Source organism: Bos indicus x Bos taurus, chromosome X, assembly GCF_003369695.1.
Source record: "Bos indicus x Bos taurus breed Angus x Brahman F1 hybrid chromosome X, Bos_hybrid_MaternalHap_v2.0, whole genome shotgun sequence".
Classification (NCBI taxonomy): domain Eukaryota; kingdom Metazoa; phylum Chordata; class Mammalia; order Artiodactyla; family Bovidae; genus Bos; species Bos indicus x Bos taurus.
This window is the reverse complement of record NC_040105.1, coordinates 53,315,863-53,336,699: the sequence shown is the minus strand read 5'-3', so window position 1 is coordinate 53,336,699 and position 20,837 is coordinate 53,315,863. Positions and strand designations below refer to the sequence as shown.

At 46.0% G+C, this 20,837-nt stretch overlaps 1 protein-coding gene and 1 long non-coding RNA gene across 2 annotated transcripts in view; both read right to left on the bottom strand.

Moving 5' to 3' along the window:
- LOC113887335 overlaps positions 1-20,837 on the bottom strand; it is a 156,695-nt gene that overhangs the window by 95,232 nt on the left and 40,626 nt on the right. The window lies entirely within an intron of this gene.
- Positions 10,362-15,702, bottom strand: LOC113887336. The gene is made up of 4 exons (XR_003509708.1): positions 15,312-15,702; positions 13,090-13,270; positions 12,247-12,384; positions 10,362-12,043 (listed from the first exon to the last, which is right to left on the bottom strand). It is a non-coding gene; the product is annotated as an uncharacterized LOC113887336 (long non-coding RNA).

Sequence of the window (20,837 nt, the reverse complement as noted above, 5' to 3'; positions counted from 1 at the left end):
ACTGCTGTCAAATTGCATGGCAAATGGCACAGCATATCTTTCACACATTTCTGACTTGCCTTCCAAGTTTTTTTGGGTGCAGGGAGAGAACAGCCACAAACATCTTTTCTTCTCCATGATGTCCTCCATTGGCTTGATAGTCACCAGATCTCAGAAGCCCTCCAGTTGTGTGTGTGTGTGTGTGTGTGTGTATGTGTGAATCAGTGAGTCATGTCCAACTCTTTGCGACCCCATGAACTGTAGCCTGCCAGGCTTCTCTGTCCATGGAATTCTCCAGGCAAGAATACTGGAGTGGATTGCCATTCCCTTCTCCAGAGGATCTTCCCAGCCCAGGGATCGAACCCTGGTCTCCTGCAGATTCTTTACCATTTGAGCTACAGGGAAGTCCTCCAGCTGTCTGATTCCTCCCTTGTATCCTTATTATTAACATAATAACAAAACGCTTACATCTCTGAGCCCCCATCTGCATCCTCATGCACCAAAAAAATATATTTCTGCAACGAAGGACCTATTCAGACTTCACTCTGCTTAGCAAATAACAGGGGATTATAAATAGCAGCTGTTGTGCCCTTACAGAAGTATGAAAATCCGGGTCCAAAAGGTTTGAAAATGGGAGATTGAAATCTACCATGAGACTTAAATAAGAGTATCCCAACTTACCAAAAAGTATGTGAAAAAGCCCCTAGGTCATGGAGCTGTCTGACAAGATTAGATCCTAGCTAGAAGAAAAGGGAAAGGAATAGGGGAACTTCGTGAGACAAAATGACTTGAGTCTTATCTGCTCTGTCTCCTTATTGGCTATGACCTGACATAACTGGGCTTCCCTGGTGGCTCAGACAGTAAAGAATCCGCCTGCACTGCTGGAGACCTGGGTTTGATCCCTGTGTTGGGAAGATCCCCTGGAGGAGGCCACGGCAACCCACTCCAGTATTCTTGCCTGAAGAATCCCCATGGATAGAAGTGCCTGACGGACTACAGTCCCTGGGGTCACAAAGAGTCAGACACGACTGAGCGACTAAGCACAGCACGTGACATAACTCAGAGTATCAGTACTGGCTCTGACACATACTGAGTGAAGGTGAGAAAGGTATTTACATCCTTTGGATCTGTTTCCCCATTTCTAAAATGGAAATTACAATTTTACACTAAATATTTGTTATGAAGAATAAACAAGTTAACATGTGAAGTAGGCATTACATTGCAAATGGATTTGGCTTATTCTACTCCAATTTTTCATTTAAACATTTACCTTTACAATTACAATTCTCTCACAAGTGATACAGATTTTGAATTTCAAGTAGGCTATAATGTTAACTTTTAAAATGAACTGGACTTGAGAAACATATTTTGTCTAAATAAATATGTTGATTCAATAGCAGATTCAATAGCTGGTATCAGACATGGCATCCATTCGAAGGTTGGTTTGCTAATGAGGACTGACAAGGCTACGCTAAGTCATAATATGTAGTGAAAACCGTGCTCCTTGCTGTGTGTGATGACAAAGAAAATAAGCCAATATTCTAGTCACGCAACATCACACAACTCAACACCAGACTGTGTCACGTAGTCAGGCAGCCAGTCCCTAAGTCACAGCGCAGGAGCTACAGGGCCTCAGGGCACCACTGCAGTTGTTAGTTTGGCTTGTCACTTTCTACGGGCTTGGCCAGTAAGGAGACAATGAACCCGAATGGATTCAGATTCTACCTTACAGACAGTGCAGAAGCAATATGACCCTGGTGTCAGTTGCCTTGTCCCTAGTCCCACGGTTTGCCACTGAATTGGAAGGCCTCAGTAAAGGCACTACAGGTGGTGGGTCTGTGCCAGGAAGGACCCCGCAGTTGTGCCCTATGGCATTGAGCAGCTCTGCAGTCCACAGCTGTACTCTCAGCTGGGGCTAGGGAGACCATCCTATGTTCAACTGAAACCAGAGGTGGATGAGTAACAACTTTGTGTCACCTCCAGCTGGATGAGGAGGCAGGTGAGAAATGGCCTCATAGCAGCTCTTCATCAGGCTGCTTATCTCCCGTTGCTGCAAGAGCAATCAGGAGGTTCTCTGACAAGTTTCAAGCCAGCCTGCAGTTTAGCCTTGTCTATGTAGCCTAAGTGGGGACATGCAAGGGCACCAGGGCACCAAGACAGAGTCACACTCCTACAGTGTCTGGAACAACACACAAGACTATGTATGGTGCTACAAATATGACGCCTATATACCGACTCCTACATGGAGGAGATGCTTTTCCTGTCACTCATTAAAAATATCCCTTCATTGAGTACACACACATTGATTACTAGCATGTCTCAGGACGTGTCTGCAATGCTTGAAATAACAAGACCAGTGATGTGAGGTGGATGATGGGAATATCACACTGGTGGACCAGACAGACACATAAAAAGAAAAGAAGTGCAAAGGAGAAACACAGGGAATGGACCTACGGGAAAAGCAAAGCAAAACGGTGAGCAGGGTGGCCAAGAAGCAGGAGGAAAGCTAGAAGATAAGGTTCATTCTAAGAGTGAAAGAGGTTATATATAACACAGTCGTGCTTTGACCCAGGCTGTGGATGAGAGTCACAACCTCCCCTGCATCACTGCCCCTTTTGAGGGTGGTGTCTGGGAGTCTAGAGATTCTGAAGGGAGAGAAGGAAAATACATAGTGCAGGGGGTACGTGCACCCGCCCTGATAGAGATGCAGGTGCAGCTTGTTACAGTTACCAGGTGGGGATGAGCAGAGTTGGATTTGGTGACTCAAGAAGAAATGTGCAAATGAATGTAAAGGGAGAAAGCACATGGAGAGGGGGGTAAACAGCTCCAAATCCCATATCTGTACCTGGATAGGTGCTCCATTACTGTCATGAGAAGGCTCCCTGGTCTGAGCTCTGGGAGGGTGTGAAGAGCATTCTAAGGACCCACCATCAGCCCTAAGCAGGGGGCACTGAGTGTGTGAAGACAGAAGTCTCAGCCTTTACCACTGACAGACACAGAAAGCTTCTTCGCCCTGCTGAGATTGGGGTCTGGAAGCTTAGGGAAGCTCAAAGGTAAGGTGGAGGTGGTGGTGGTTGTTCAGTCGCTCAGTCGTGTCCAACTATTTACTACCCATGGCCTGCAGCATGCCAGGCTCCTCTGTCCTCCACTATCTCCCTGAGTTTGATCAAATTAATGTCCATTGGGTTGGTGATGCTATCTAATCATCTCATCCTCTGTCGCCCCCTTCTCCTCCTGCCTTCAATCTTTTTGCATCAGTGTCCTTTCCAATGAGTCAGCTATTCGCATCAGGTGGCCAAAGTATTGCAGCTTCGGCATCAGTCCTTCCAGTGAGTATTCAGAGTTCATTTCCTTTAGGATTGGCGGGTTTGTTCTCTTTGCTGTCCAAGGGATTCTCAAGGCTCATCTCTAGCACCACAGTTCGAAAGCATCAATTCTCTGGCACTCAGCCTTCTTAATGACCCAACTCACACATCTGTACATCGCTACTGGAAAAACCATAGTTTTGACTCTACAGACCTTTGTCAGCAAAGTGAAGGCTCTGCTTTTTAATATGGTGTCTAGGTTTGTCATGGTCTTCCGTGGGGGCTCAGCGGTAAAGAATCTGTCTGTTATGCAGCACACTTAGGAGATATGGGTTCAATCCCTGGGTCAGGAAGATCCCCTGGAGGAGGGCATGGCAACTTACTCCAGTATTCTCATCTCGAGAATACCCTGGACAGAGGAGCCTGGTGGGCCCCTGTCCATGGGGTCGTAAAGAGCCGACACTACTGAAGTGCCTGAGAATTCATGTAAGCTAGGTTTGTCATAACTTTCCTTCCAAGGAGCAAGCGTCTTTTAATTTCATGGCTGCAATCACCATTTGCAGTGATTTTCGAGCCCAAGAAAATGAAATCTGTCACTGCTTCCACTTCAGTTCAGTTCAGTTCAGTCGCTCAGCTATGTCCGACCCTTTGTGACCCCTTGAACCGAAGCACGCCAGGCCTCCCTGTCCATCACCAACTCCCGGAGTTCACCCAAACTCATGTCCATTGAGTCAGTGATGCCATCCAACCATCTCATCCTCAGTCATCCCCTTCTCCTGCCCTCAATTTTTGCCAGCATTAGGGTCTTTTCAAATGAGTCAGTTCTTCGCATTAGGTGGCCAAAGTATTGGAGTTTCAGCTTCAACATCAGCCCTTCCAATGAACACCCAGGACTGATCTCCTTTAGGATGGGCTGCTTCCACTTACCCCACTTCTTTTTGCCATGAAGTGATAGGACCAGATGCCATGATCTTAGTGTTTTAATAGTTGAGTTTTAAGCCAGTTTTTTCACTCTCCTCTTTCACCCGTATCCTAAGGTTCTTTAGTCGCTCTTCACTTTCTGCCATTAGAGTGGTGTCATCTGTGTATCTGAGCTTGTCGAGATTTCTCCCAGCAATCTTCATTCAGCTTTTGAGTCATCCAGTCCAGCGTTTTGCATGATGTACTCTGCGTATAAGTTAAATAAGCAGCATGACAATACATGGCCTTCCTGTTCTCCTTCCCCAATTATGAAGCAGTCATTTGTTCCTACTCTGGTTCTAACGGGTGCTTCTTGGCCCCCATACAGGTTTCTAAGGAGACAGGTCGAGTAGTCTGGCACTGCCCTCTGTTTAAGAATTTTCTCTATTTGTTGTGATCCACTCAGTCAGAGGTCTTAGCGTAGTCAATGACACAGAAGTAGATGTTTTAGAGAAAGTAGATGCATTAGACGTTTACAAAGTGAAATGGACAGAACTCAGCAAGAATTTGGACTTGAGGTGAGGGAGAGGGAATCGTAAACATGGTTAAGACCAAGTTTCCTGTCATAAAGTACAAAACTGTCATGGTGAATTCTGGAAGTTGTCCAGGTCTGGGAAGAATTCCACATTAGATTGTTATGTTTTTGAGCTCATGGTCTATATGGATACAATATCCAGTATTTAAATACTTAAAATTTCCTTTTCCTTTAAAAAAAGTATTGTGGTATAATTTATATACAATAAAAGCCAACACTTAAACGTATTACCATTTGTAGATGTTTGACAAATGTATACCGTGGTGTAAATGTTACCACAATCAAAACGTAGAAAACGTCTCAATGTTCAAAAATGCTCCCTTGGGGTATTTGCCGTCCGACTCCTTCCTCCACTCCTCTACCCTGGAAACCACAGATACATTTCTGTGCCAACAGTTGTGCCGTTTCCAGAAATCCATTTACATGAAATCATACAATATGTAGCCTTCTGTGTCTGGTTTCTCTCATTTGCACAGTTGAGATGCATCCTTGCTCTTACATGCATTAGTAGTTACTTTTATTTTTTTATTATTGTGTCATATTCCTTTGTACACGTATACTCTTTTGTTTTTCTTTCATCTGTATACCAGTTGTTGAATAACTGGGTTGTTTCTACGTTTAGCTATTAGGAATACACGTGTGGAATATTTGAGTGCAGCCCACTGTCTGAGCATGTTTTCATTTCTCTTGGGATAACTGGCTAGGAGTAGAATTGCTGGGTCATATAAGGCTTCCCAGGTGGCGCTAGTGGTAAAGAACACATCTGCCAATGCAGGAGACTCAGGTTCAATCTCTTGCTCTGGAAGATCCCCTGGAGAAGGAAATAGCAACCCGCTCCAGTATTCTTGCCTAGAAAAGTCCATGAAGAGGGTTCCTGGCAGTTTACAGTCCATGGGGCCCCAGAGAGTTAAACACGACTGAGCGACTGAACACACACACACATACATGGTAATTTGTGTATCTTAGAATCTAAACTGTGTCCTCTGTAGACCACATACACATGGATTTTTTTTAACTGTTCTCTTAATGTCTGCCTTTTGGTTGGATTGTTTTATCTATTTACATTTAATGTTGATACAGACTTACATCTGCCAATGTATATTTCTGTCTCATGTCATTTTGTTCTATGGTTCTCATTTTACTGCTTTCTTTTCCATCCAATGGATATTTTCTAATGTAGCATTTTAAACCCTTTACTGATTTTCCACTACTTTTAAGTTGTTGCCTTAGCTGTATGCCACCATAAACATCTTACTTTATCACAATCAGCTTGAAATTTACACAAATGCTAATGAGATACAGAAACATTACTCCTATATCGCTCTATTCAGGTTTCCCTCTTTTCCTCATATTGTCACATATATAATAAATCTATAAAGGGTAAGCCCATTAATACATTCTTATTATTATTCCATTATATATAATGTTATGTGATGAAAAGCTGATATATGGCAGGATATCAGGTATCTATAACTTCTGTTATATTCACCCTCTTAGTCATGATTTGTGATACTTTGCATGTGTTTGTATGGATTTCACACCATCCAAATTTGTTTCCTTACCTAATACAACTTTGATACAAACCACCTCCTTTGTGCTGCTACTGCAAATATATTACATGCCATATGTTCTTGGCCCAACAATAGTTGGGCTTCTCTGGTGGCTCAGACAGTAAAGAATCTGCCTGCAATATAGGAGACCCAGGTTCAATCCTTTGGTCAGGAAGATCCCCTGGAGAAGGGAATGGCTAACCACTCTGGTAGTCTTGCCTGGAGAATCCCATGGACAGAGGAGCCTGGCAGGCTACAGTCACGGGGTTGCCAAGAGTCAGACATGACTGAGCAACTACTGCTTTCACAACAATAAATTATGTGATATTGTTTTAGACAGTTGCTTTTTAAATACAGGAAGAAAGGAGGGAAATATGTGTCCATAAAGAATTTTTCTTCATATAATTACCTTTACCTGTGCTCTTTGCTTTTTCACATGGATTCAGATTAACCTCTGAATTCACTTATTGTAGCATGACGAACTTCCTTTAGTTTTTCTTGTAAGCCAGTTCTACCAACACATTCCCTGAATTTTTTTTTTTAATTTGGGCATACCATTACTTTGCTTTCATTTTTATTTTCTTAAACCACTTTATTGTGGTATGTGTGACATGTAAAAAGCTGTGTACGCACCCGTGAAATCATCACCAGCTTCAGTATATAAAACTCAACTGTATTTCCATACTAGTGGTGAATACTTCTAATAAGTAAGAAAATTCCAGTTACAATATAAAAAGAACTTAGGAATTAGTTTAACCAAGGAGATGTAAGATTTGTACACTGAAAATGACAAAACCAGTTGAATGAAATTAATGAAAATTTAAGTAAATGGTCGCTGACTATCAATGGGCACTAGAGTTTCCCCTAGAAATTTGCTGTCATTGTACACACATCTCTGAGCATGTGGGAATATTTCCTTAAGTCACATTCATAGCAGGGAGACCGCTGGATCAAAGACTTCCTTGGCTAAACACACATCTGTGGAGTACCTACTATGCGCATGTGCCTGACGCTGTTCTAAACGCCAAGGAGGCATCACAGAATAGGACTGACACTTGTCCCTCTTTCATGAAGGCAAATGCTGCTGAGGGTGAGGGCAGGATGGAATGTAAATTCTGATGGGTGCTGCCACAGACCCCTGCAAAGGTGTTTCACCAGTTCACACTGGCCTCAGTGGGGCAGGGGAGTGAAAGTGCCTTTACTGGCATCTGGGTACCATTTGTAGGGTGGGAGGTCTTGGCAGGAGGCTGGACACCTTGTGTCCAGTTCCTTAGAAGAGCTTCAAGTCCACAACTAGGATTGATCCACGTAGGGATTTCAGGGGACGTGAATACCCTAGGTGTCCATACCCTTGGTTGTGACATCACAAAGTGTATTTGTCAAAGCATGGGAGGTATCTGACCCATAGCTGGCTCTGCACCCTGAGTGTGCCATCTCTGACCTGGAGATAAGTCTGTGAACCAGGGATTGAGGGTGCTGAACCCTTGAGGGGTTACTATCCCTTAGGCTCTGAACTTTGGGGTTTGTAGGATGCAGGGGTACCAAGGTCTGAGGTTTCTTTGTGGTGGCTGCATGGAACACTGTGAAAGAGCTGTATGCGTTCACCATACCAGTGCTCTGTGCAGTTGGATTTCTCCATGGCAGCTTATGAAGTTGCTAAAATACATGTCGGCCTGTATTCGAATTTCATCTCAGCTGATTTCATGTGTCTTGCCTCATTTATTGAGTCTCTAGAGTTTCAGTTTGGTGGATTGTTTGGTGTTGCGTGTCCAGTGCAGTGAGGTCTGCCAGCTGCTATTTCCTTGGTCCATATCTGGTCGAGTGTATCATCGATATTTGGGTTTTGTGACCCATAGTGTGAGGTCCCTTCCTTTCCCTTCCATAACCTTTCCATTCTCCAGGGTAATCTTCCCAACACAAGGATCAGACCCAGGTCTCCTGCATTGCAGGCGGATTCTTTACCAGGTGAGCCATAAGGGAAGCCCAAGAATACTGGAGTGAGTAGCCCATCCCCTCTCCAGCGGATCTTCCCAACCCAGGACTCAGACCAGGGTCTCCTGCATTGCAGGAGGATTCTTTCACAGCTGAGCTATCAGGGATTGAAACATTTCACATTGTTGTTCAGTGGCTCAGTCGTGTCTGACTCTTTAAAACCTTGTGGACTGCAGCATGCCAGGTTTTCCTGTCCTTCACTATATCCCAGAGTTTGCTCAAACCCGTGTCCATTGAGGCAATGATGCCATCCAACCATCTCATCCTCTGTTGGTCCCTTTTCCTCCTGCCCTCAATCTTCCCCAGCAGCAGGGTCTTTTCCAATGAGTCGGCTCTTCACATCAGGTAGCCACAATATTGGATTTTCAGCTTCAACATCAGTCCTTCCAATGAACACCCAGGAATGATTTCCTTTAGGATGGACTGGTTGGATCTCCTTGCAGTCCAAAGGACTCTCAAGAGTCTTCTTCAACACCACAGCTCAAATGCACCAATTCTTTGGCACTCAGCTTTCTTTATAGTCCAACTCTCATATCCATACATGACCACTGGAAAAACCATAGCCTTGACTAGATGGACCCTTGTTGACAAAGTAATGTCTCTGCTTTTTAAGATGCTGTCTAGTTTGGTCAAAACTTTCCTTCCAAAGAGTAAGCATCTTTTACTTTCATGGCTGCAGTGACCATCTGAAGTGATTTTGGAGCCCAAAAAAATAAAGTCTGTCACTGTTTCCCCTGATTTCCCATCTATTTCCCATGAGATGATGGGACCAGATGCCATCATCTTAGTTTTCTGAATGTTGAGCTTTGAGCCAAATTTTTCACTCTCCTCTTTCACTTTCATCAAGAGGCTCTTTAGTTCTTCTTCACCTTCTGCAATAAGGGTGGTGTCATCTGCATATCTGAGGTTATTGATATTTCTCCTGGCAATCCTGATCCCAGCTTGTGCTTCCTCCAGCCCATTGTTTCTCATGATGTACTCTGCATATAAGTTAAATAAGCAGGGTGACAATATACAGCCTTGATGTACTCCTTTTCCTATTTGGAACCAGTCTGTTGTTCCATGTTCAGTTCTAACCGTTGCTTCCTGACCTGCATGCACGTTTCTCAAGAGGCAGGTCAGGTGGTCTGGTATTCCCATCTCTTTCAGAATTTTCTAGTTTATTGTGATCCACACAGTCAAAGGCTTTGGCATAGTCAATAAAGCAGAAATAGATGTTTGTCTGGAACTCTCTTGCTTTTTCAATGATGCAGTGGATGTTGGCAATTTGATCTCTGGTTTCTCTGCCTTTTCTAAAACCAGCTTGTACATCTGGAAGTTCGCAGTTCACGTATTGCTCAAACCTGGCTTGGAGAATTTTGAGCATTACTTTACTAGCGTGTGAGATGAGTGCAATTGTGTGGTAGTTTGAGCATTCTTTAGCATTGCCTTTCTTTGGGATTGGAATGAAAACTGACCTTTTCCAGTCCTGTGGCCACTGCTGAGATTTCCAAATTTGCTTACATATTGAAAGCAACACTTTCACAGCATCATTTTTAGGATTTGAAATAGCTCAACTGGAATTCCATCAACTCCACTAGCTTTGTTCATAGTGATGCTTTCTAAGGCCCACTTGACTTCACATTCCAGGATGTCTGGCTCTAGGTGAGTGATCACACCATCATGATTATCTAGGTCGTGAAGCGTAGTCAACGAATTGTTTCCCGGAATTCCTTTGCATTTTCTACGATCCAATGGATGTTGGCAGTTGGATCTCTGGTTCCTCTGCCTTTTCGGAATCTACGTTGTACATCTGGTACTTGTCTGTTCACATATCATTGAATCCTAACGTGATGGATTTTGAGAATGACCTGGCTAGCATCTGAAATGGGTGCAGTTGTGCAGTCGTTTGAACATTCCTTGGCCATGACCCTTCTTTAGGATTGGAATGAAAACTGACCTTTCCAGTCCTGTGGCCACTGCGGAGTTTAGCAAATTTGCTGGCATATTGAGTGCAGCACTTTAACAGTGTCATCTTTTAGCATTTGAAATAGCCAGGATTCCGTCAACTCCACCAGCTTTGTTCACAGTAATGTTTCCTAAGGCCCACTTGACTTCACACTCCAGTATGTTTCACGTTGTTTCCATTGGCACAACCAAATTCATCAAAAATTGTGAACTTGTGTTTCAGAAGCCACAACAATTCGTACTCAATGTGGGTGCCAAAAAACTTGAGGCCCAAAGTAAAGTCTAAACATTGAAAATACCTACATTCCTTTAAAGACAGGCGTTTACACTTTGAAGTGAAGCCAGGTGAGTCCTGAGTCCCAGGTCACGGAGCCGCTGGGCTGGAGGTGTGGCTGAAACTGAGGCAGCTGCAACTTGAAGCCCTCTCCCTGCGTGGAGGGAGGTCCTGCCCCAAGGACGAGAAGAACAGGACCCCCAGGGGTCTCACAGGGGTAGCAGGGAGGCAGGCACATTGCTTCTGGCAGCACATACTCATCGAGGTTTTTCCTGGCTCTCTGTGGTGGATACAAGTGGCCAGCCCACAGAAATCCCTGTGCTGGAGTTACTCTCCCCAAAGGGGAAGGGGTAGGGGTAGGAGGCACCCTAACTCAAAACAATCCAGGACATTCTACAGTGTGTTAGAAGACGGTGGTGCTGTGATCAGATACATGTAAGTCCTGTAAGGGACTGGTACTGTGGGCAGCAAGGGGGAAAGCTGCAAGTCACAGTGTTGAACAGAGCAACCAGTGCGGGCTTCATTAAGGAGCTCATATTTTAACAAAGATGTGAAGGGGGAAAGGAGTCAGCACAGCAGACATCTGGGGTCAGGATATGGCAGAAGAGGGAACAGTGGGGATAAATGCAGGGGGCAGACACTGCCAGGTGGCCAGGGCAGCCGGGAGCAGGGAGTGAGAGTTGAACAGAAAGCGGGGACTAGATACCGCAGCACTGGGTAAGCGTCTGCTCTGTTGGCGAACCAACAGGGACAAGCAGGGGTCATAGGTGCTGATGGACATGCCTGTGCCAGGCCTGTGAGGGAGGCAGAGGCAGGACAGGGGGAAAGAGCAGAGACAGCTGAGGTGGGGCAAGCAAGGAGTGAGGAGGATGCACGAGGGGCAGCTCCGAGTGAGGCTGACGGCCTCCCCTGGACTCGACACGCCTTTCCTACCTGTACTGGTGTCCCCGTCTCCATAGACGCCTGTGCTCCAGGCACAGTGTCAGAGACTCCACTAGCAGCCTGATGTCATTCAACTGTCCATCGTCTGGACACATAGTTGCGGGGCCTACATTGCCACTTGGTCCTTCGGAAACGTTAAGTGACCTGAATGGTGCTCTCAGGATCTTGACCCCAGTTCCACTGTGAGGCTACAACTGTGGCTGATGAGGCAACAGTGTGACCCACATGTGTGTAATGAACCTTGCAGCCTCTTTGGTCAGGAGTTTCCAGAATTAGGGGTCATAGGAAACATGCACTCCAATCCCCACCCCCAAAGGGAAGAGAATCTGATTCCACAGATGTCCTGCTTACTCCATTCTCCTGTGTCATTATTAACACAAAAGTAACTGGTCCACGAAGAGCTACGCTTTATTGACTGAGAATTTACCTTGAGTCCCGGTCCTTCATTCACTGAGGAAGTAGTTCTAAGCAGGGACCAGATGCTATGTCTCCTCCAACTGTGGCTGGATTGGTTAGGGATGATCGGAACTGTCCCCTGCAAGCAGATGACTGCCACGTGCTGTGTGAGAAAAGCGATGGCAGGATTTAAGTTATAGAACTCTGGGAACACAGAAGAGAGCATCTGACCCCTGCCATATGTCCAGGGGTGGGATGTGGTGTGGGTCCCTAGTTAGGACACATTCTCGGGGGGATGGGGAGATTTCTTGAGGTGGCACTTTGACCTTCCACAGTTTACACACACATGAGCAGAAGAGCACAGACCTGGACACAGGTGGAGCCAGACAGACTTTCATTCCCAGTTGTCTCCAGAGCACCATGGCAGCTGGGTCATCTCCAGCGCTGTCTTGCAGCCACTAAAAACCCTTCCTGTACTTTGGCGTGCCTCCCGATTCCTTATACCTGATAAATAGAGTGAGACTGGTGGAGACATAACTGGGGTGGGGGCTGGTTGCAAAGCCTCTCTGATATGGCAGAGTGCCTCCCCGCCAGGGAAGTTAAAGTCCTGCTTGGTGTTGCCTCTGGAGCAACCCTTTCCTACCAGTGGACTCCAGTTTCTTGGCTGTAAGGCAGCTCCTCCTAAGGCGCACACAAAGGGGCTTAGAACCTTTCAGGGTGGCTTTGCCCTACTGGGTACCTGCGTTTCACAAGCGGACAGGAGATTGGGACACTGATGGCTCTCCTCTCATGGAACAACATCTGCATCTCAGTAACTGAAACACAAGCCATGCGTTTTGTTGTGACTGCAGAGAAGAGTGGCTTTGCACTCAAGAGAAACTAGGGCATGACTCCCAGATCCAGCTTTTACTGCATCAGCCACCTAAGCTCTTTCAGCTTGCTTACTTGTCTGTGAGAAGGCTGGGGTTCATCCATACCCCTGTGGGTCTGAGGGGAATAAAACCACACATACCTGGCTCCCACAAGCTCCATAAGCAGGCTCAAGGTGAGTCATTTACACTGCCCCCCGCTCCCCGTTATGGACACATCAGTGGGGAGGGAGGCTAGCCAGAGCCCCTGAAAGTCTATTCCATCCTCTGCCTGGGGTGGGCCTTGGGGTGGGGTGGTGGAACTGGTGCCATGTCCAACCATTTACTTGGCTTTACATACCACAGGCACATACTTCATTTCATATTTAGGTGTGTTCTGCTCAGAGGAGTTGTAGTGAAGGAAGTCAGTCATCACAGTTGAATCTGTAGCAAGTAGAAGCAGCAGTGGGGTCGCTCCCTCCACTGGCCATCACAGGAACTGGCAGTTTCTTCCATGGGTTGATGGCACCTGGTGGAGACACCTGAGGAGTTGCAAGAAGGTGCTGTGACATTCCCTAGGAGGGTCCCCATACTGAGCAGGCAGCTCATCCTTGCCTCCCTGATGACCACAGGGATTAGTAAATCAAACCCCTGCATAGGGAGGACGTGTCAATATACTTCATCTTGTCCTAACAGGAACTCAAAACAATAGAGTGAAAAATAGTGAAAATCTCATCAACATACAGTGCATGGGTAGGGCAGCTCAAGTCCTGTTCCATGTACTGGGTCACAGACACCATAAAGTGACATTTTGAAATTCCCATGCTTCGGCTTATCCCTCCTCACTGTGAAGCAGGTGGTCACCCTGGATCCCTTTATGCTTCCAATACTGTGACCAAATTCAAAAGGCCATATTCAAAGACAACAACAGGCCCATATACAGCAAGAAGAGAGCTTTTCTGTCTGTATCCTATTCTTAGCAAGGAAGCCTTTCGCAGACAAACTCTGCCATCAGATTGCGTTTCTCATCAGCTTATCGTGCAGTGGGGATTCATAGTGAAATCTCCACCACCTTCCATTTGGTAAAAATATCAAAACTGTTAACTGTGACTTTTCTCCCAGGTTCTCCTCAGGAAAAACAGGAAACTGATCTACACAGCCTGGCAGCTGAACCTAAGAAGGAATCAGGCAGATGAAGAGGGAGGAAGGGCATGTAAGATGGAGGCAAAGGCAGGAGTGAGATTGTGAAATCGGTTGGTGGGGAGGGACGAGAGAGGGGGCGGAGGGGGTGGCTAGGGAGTAGGAGTGTGAGCACACCGGCCATCTGATGAACAGAAAGAGGTCTGGGTGGTTGGAATATCAAGTGGGGGCATGGAGCAGAAGGAGGGTGTCTGGTGAAGATCGGGCATTTGGGGGAAGACAAGACCTGCTGTGCCTAGTCCAGGAGGCTGGACAGTATCCTAAGAGCAGCAGGCAGCCTGTGCAGAGTTTTGAGCAGGGGTGTCATGTCCAGATTGCACTGAAGAAAGCTTCCCTTCCTCAGGCAGCAGGACAGACCATGTGTTGGAAAGCATCAGGATTATTGGTGCTTGTCAAGGAGAGAGATGAGGGTGACCTGGCCTAAGGAACTCACTGTGCTGATGGAGAGAAGGAACAATATCTTACTTAGACTTAGGAGGCCGAGAGGTGAGGGTTGATGATTGAGAGTGTGGTGAGAGAGTGGTAGCAGGCAAGGATGGCTTTAAGCATCTCTGGCCTAAGCAGCTGGGGACAAGGCTGCCTTGCACTGAGTCAGGGGACAGTAAAGGAGGTGCAGCTGTGTGGGGAGCGGGGTTGGGGGGGATGGGTGCAGTTTGGACATGTTGAATATTCCTTGCCTGGGGGACTCAAACACGTACTATCACAATGACTTGGGGGAGCTGACCTAACTTCTCTGTGCCCATGATGCCTCATCTGTGATGGGGGAATGAAGCTAAGAATTAAGAAAAAGACTAATTTCCTGTTTCATTGCTTTAGTCTAGGAGAATGTTCTCCTTTTACAAAGAAGTGCTGTCTTACTGTCAGGTATTCTGTCGGTATAATGGGAATGTATCTGCTTATCCATATATCCGCTTGGTTTTACATATCTGCTTTGTGTATTTTCACCATGTGGTATGTATTGTCAACCGTAAAGAGAAATAAACTCAAAGGAACAAGTGTTTCTTGTCACATGCATGCAGAACGGCAGTCCGTCAGCCTGTCTCTCAGAGAAACAGCCCCCTTTAGAACCTCCTGTAGCTCCTCACTCCCCCCAGGGGGTGGGTAGAGGCCTGTGGGACCCAGTGTGTCTTTCACTTCTCTTCCCTGTGAAGGCATCTCTGGTGTCCCAGAAGTTGCCCAGCACTTGTTTAGTGCAGTCTCCCTGCAGCCCTGTCAGTTGACTAGGGGAGTCTGTAGTCAGGAAGAGAGTGCTGAGCCTGAAGTGTGGATCCGGAAACGATCACCGTGTGGTGCCGAGCTGGGAGGTGATGAAGCCACAGATACCTAGATTTAAATCAAGGTCCCATGACTTATTCCTTCTGTGACCGTGGGCAAGTTACTTACAGTCTGCGTGACTTAGTTTCCTGAATTGAAGAGGATGATGATCCTATTCTGCGATAATGACTCCTTTTTGCTGCCTTCATTTAAATTACCAAAAAAAAAAAAAACCTTTTGAGAACTATACAGTGATGTTCAAGTGTCGATTATTTCCAGAGTAAAAATGGAACCTGTCAACAAAGATATGAAAAGATGCTCAACCTCAGTCATCGTCAGAAAAATGCAAATCAGAGCCACAATTAGGTATCTAGTCACAGCGGTCAGAATGGTCATCATTGGAAAGCTACGCACAATAAATGTTGGAGTGGATGTGGAGAAAAGGGAATCCTCCTATACTGTTTGTGAGAATGAAAGCTGATACAGCCACTATGGAGAACAGTATGGAGGTTTCCTTTAAAACTGGGAATAAAACTACCACGTGCAGTGCTGTGCTTAGTTGCTCAGCTGTGTCCGTCTCTTTGCAACCCCATGGACTGTAGCCCACCAGGCTACTCTGCCCATGGGGATTCCCCAGGCAAGAATACCGAGGTGGGTTGTCATGCCCTCCTCCAGGGGATCTTCCCAACCCAGGGACCGAAGCCACTCTCCCGCAGTGCAGGCGGATCCATTATTGTCTGAGCCACCAGGGAAGCCCATAAATACTGGAGTGGCTAGCCTATCCCTTCTCCAGGGGGTCTTCCTGACCCAGGATTTGAACTGGGTTCTCCCACATTGCACATGGATTCTCTACCAGCAGAGCTACCACGGAAGCCCATAAAACTACCATATGACCCAGAAATCACACTCTTGGACATACGCCCTGAGAAAACTATAATTCAGAAAGACACATGTACCCAAATGTTCCTTGAACCAGTATCTACAATATCCATGACATGGAAGAAACATAGATGTCTGTCAATGAATGGATAAAGATGTTGTGGTACATGTATGTATACAATGGAATGTTCATCAGTTATAAAAGGGAACGAATTTGAGTCATTTCTAGTGAATTGGATGAAGCTAGAGCCTGTTATACAGCGTGAAATAAATCAGAAAGAGAAAAACAAATATCCTACATCAACACACATATGTGAAATTTAGAAAAACGGCACTGATGAACCTATTCGCAGGGCAAGATTAGCGTCTCAGTCATGGACAAGAGAATTATGGACACAGCAGGCAAGGAGAGGATGGATTGAATTGAGAGTATAGCACTGAAATATACAGATTACCATGTGTAAAATAGATAGCTAGTGGCAAGCTTCTGTATAGCACAGGAAGCTTAGTTTGGTGCTCTGTAATGACCTAGAGGGGTGGGGTTCGGGGGTGGAAGAGAAGTTCAAGAGGGAGGGGATATATGTATACACTTATAGCTGATTCACCCTTGTCCTACAGCAAAAATTAGCACAACATTTAAAGCAATCATAATCCAATTTTCAAAGGTGAGGGGTGTTCGAACCTTTCTGCCTTTATACTTATCTACTGGGACCCGCATGAAAGATGCTCATATTTACCATGCTGACAAAGTTCAACTTCACCTGAGCTGTTAAGAAAAGCCACAGTAAAGAAATCTCTGCAGACTTTCATGTCCCCAAAATGACTTAATGCAAACACCACCCTTCCCCGTCCGACTTCGGTAAGACTCATCCAAAGTACCCAGTGACTCCTGGGTTTACCTACCACAAGGTCAAGTACACACCTTCCTCCTTGTCATTAAAGGGCAGACACAGACCATCCAACTCCTTGTTTTCTGTCTCATAACTAGGAACGGTGATTAAAAGTCAGTTCTCCTGAAACTAGCTAGTCACAAAGATAATCATTTCCTCTTCTGTCGACGGGATTTCCCCCTAAATGTTTTCCCCCCTGCAAAGGTCCCCACTGTCACTTCTCTACTACTCTCTGTGGAATGAAGGTGCAAAACCACCTTGCTGGCAGTCTGATCTTCAGGGCTGTGGTGCTCTCCCAATTGCAATCGGTAGAAATACAGCCAGTGTCTCTAATAGTTTGCTTTTACTCTTTCCTAGTGTGTTACTAGTAACAATTGGTAGAAAAACATGCAAGTAACAGGAGCTGCTCCTCACGTGGACAGGCGACAACACAAATTACCAGGCATCAGGGAGAAGCCCCCGCCTTCCGATCCCAAGAGCCGACCATCACCAGCTGTCATCTGTGTGGAAGGAAACTTCCTGCGACTCTGGCAAGGATGGTCCCTCCTAGCCTCCAAGCTGCTGGGAGAGGACCTCCGGGCACGCGGTCGAGAGGACCCGGCACTAACTCCTCTTCTCCGAATCCCCCCCCGCCCTACTGCCATTGTCCCCGTGGAGGAACCTACTTGTCTTCAGGCCATTCCAGGCTCCCTCTCAATCCACTACAACCCAGGGAATACGCAGGAAGGTCCTTCTATAAGGAAGGGAGGAGTAAATGTCCCATCTTTGTGACGTCAAAACCAGGCCCGCCAACTCCTCACCCCTGAAGGGCGGGTAGGCTCTGTAGGACGCTGGAGGACTCCTCTCGGTGGTCTGCTGCTGCTGCTAAGTCGCTTCAGTCGTGTCTGACTCTGTGCGACCCCATAAACGGCAGCCCACCAGGCTCTCCCGTCCCCAGGATTCTCCAGGCAAGAACACTGGAGTGGGTTGCCATTTCCTTCTCCAATGCAGGAAAGTGAAAAGTGAAAGTGAATTCGCTCAGTCGTGCTGGACTGTTCGCGACCCCATGGACTGCAGCCCACCAGGCTCCTCCATCCATGGGATTTTCCAGGCAAGAGGACTGGAGTGGGGTGCCATTTCCTTCTCGGTGGTCTTTACCCTTCTATTCCACACACACTAAGGATGGGAGGCCGACCGCCGCCCACTCCCGGCTTCTTGCAAGGGCGGAGGATGGGAGGCACTGCATTGGCGTCCTGCTGTTGAGAACCTGATCCTGACGAGGAATGTGTGACAGCGAGGGGTAGAGAGAGGGACAGACACGCAGAGGAAGACATCTATCTCTCTAGGACCAACCAGGTGTGCCTTAGTGTCACAGGACCAGAATCCTCTTTAGCCAAGTGGGATACATGTTTTCTCAGAACAGTTATTTTCCCCTGATGCCCCACCACTTCAGTAGCAGATGGCGGTTGGACAGTTTTCAGTTGAGTTCAGTTGCTCAGTCGTATCCGATTCTTGGCGACCCCATGGACGGCAGCACCCCAGGCTTCCCTGTCCATTATCAACTCGCGGATCCTACTCAAACTCATGTCCATCCCGTCGGTGACTCCATCCAACCATCTCATCCTCTGTTGTCCCCTTCTCCTCCTGCCTTCAATCTTTCCCAGCGTCAGGGTCTTTTCCAATGAGCTGGTTCTTCTCATCAGGTGGCCCAAAGTATTGCAGTTTCAGTTTCAGCATCAGTTCTTCCAATGAATATTCGGGACTGATTTGCTCTAGAATGGACTGGCTGGATCTCCCTGCAGTCCAAGGGACTCTCAAGAGTCTTTTCCAACACCACAGCTCAAAAGCATCAATTCTTGGGCACTCAGTTTTCTTTATAGTCCAACTCTCACATCCATACATGACTACTGGAAAAAAACATAGCCTTGACTAGATGGACCATTGTTGGCAAAGTAATGTCTCTGCTTTTTAATATGCAGTCTAATTTAGTCATAGCTTTTCTTCCGAGGAGAAAGTGTCTTTTAATGTCATGGCTGCAGTCAACATCTGCAGTGATTTTCAAGTCCAAAAAATAAAGTCTCTCACTGTTTCCATTGTCTCCCCATCTATTTGCCATGAAGTGATGGGACCGGATGCCATGATCGTAGTTTTCTGAATGTTGAGTTTTAAGCCAACTTTTTCACTCTCTTCTTTTACTTTCATCAAGAGGCTCTTTAGTTCTTCTTCACTTTCTGCCATAAGGGTGGTGTATTTTTCACTCTCCTCTTTCAAGTTCATCAAGGGGCTCTTTAGTTCTTCTTCGCTTTCTGTCACAAGGGTGGTGTCATCTTCATATCTGAGGTTATTGATATTTCTCCCAGCAATCTTGATTCCAGCTTGTGGTTCATGCGACCCAGCATTTCCCATGATGTACTCTGCATATAAGTTACACAAGCAGGGTGACAATATATAGCCTTGAGGTACTTGAGAACCCCATGAACAGTATGGACAGTCTGTATGTGACTTATTTCTCTTTCTCTCCCTGTGGATCGCCATTTTAAACTGATATCGAAACATCCTATGGACATCAGGCGATGACCAGGATAACTGGGCTCAAATCGGTGTTCACCAGGTTCAGAAGTAGGCTCTTTCCTTGGCAACAGCTTCCTCCACACCTCCTGTCCCACGTCACAAAATGAGACAAAATAATGAAGTATTTTCAGGGGAAATGCATTTCCCATATAGAAATCATCACAGGTGTTCTTTCTCAAGAGCGTGTGAGTTAGACCTTGATGTGACATAGGAATAAGTACATACTTGTAATAGGCTCCTTGAGTCCTGCCTTGGTGTGCAATGCTTTTGAAAACTTTTATCTCCTGAATCGACCAGTAGCAGTGTAGAGTAATTTAAAAACAAAAGCATCTTTGGTTGTCTGATTTCCTGGGCTACAGCTGATCCTGGGCAGTAGACCTCTGCTGTGGTCAGAAATTTGGATATATGATTAGTTAGGGGTTTCCATTTGTATTTCGATTGTTGTTGATTAGTCCCTAAGTCGTGTCGCATTCTTTTGTGATCCCACGGACTGTACCCACCAGGCTTCTCTGTCCATGGGATTCCCCAGGCCAGAATACTGGAGTGGGTTTCCATTTCCTTTGTCAGGGGATCTTCATGACCCAGGGATCAAACCCCAGTCTCCTGCATTAGCAGGTGGATTCTTTACCGCTGAGCCACCAGGGAAGCCCTTGTATTTCCAATACCATTGCCTTATATTTGACACACCTCTATTGGGTGTATTACATACGTCTATGCACCTGTGTGTTAGGGTTGCTTTGCTTGTTTGTTTTGTCAGAAACAGAAAAGTGAAGTGGCATTGCTTGCTTAAGTCTCTCAGGGAACCAGCAAGCGTAAAAATGTATTTATAAAAAAAAAGTATTTCCATATCTTAAGGAGATGAATTTCCACAACTCCCTATGAAGGGGTTTAGACTCCTACCTAGAATGTACTGACATTGAATGAACTCTTTCATGAGTGGTCACTTTAGGAAAGAAGTGTTTCTACTCTTTTTAAGTGATTATTGGCTACATTTAAAATTATGCTTGAGATTGTGTGAAATAGGTAAGTAAAACTACAGATCCCAGTGATCCATTTTCTTTACCCTGCATGTGGATGCAGTACAAACTCAGTGTAAACGATCAGTTTCGGTAGAGCCAAAATGCCCTGCACAGAAATATTGTTTATAAAGTGGACAGACTGTATGCGCCAACAGGAAATCTACACTTTGTTCAGCAGATCATTTATCTAATAAAGGAGGACCTAGAGCCAAGGGAATGTGTAACGTGGTGATTGTGAGCTAAAATAGGTGACAACATTGAGAGAGTGGTATTATGAACAGTGCAGAAACCTTCACATTTCAACCCACACAGATGAA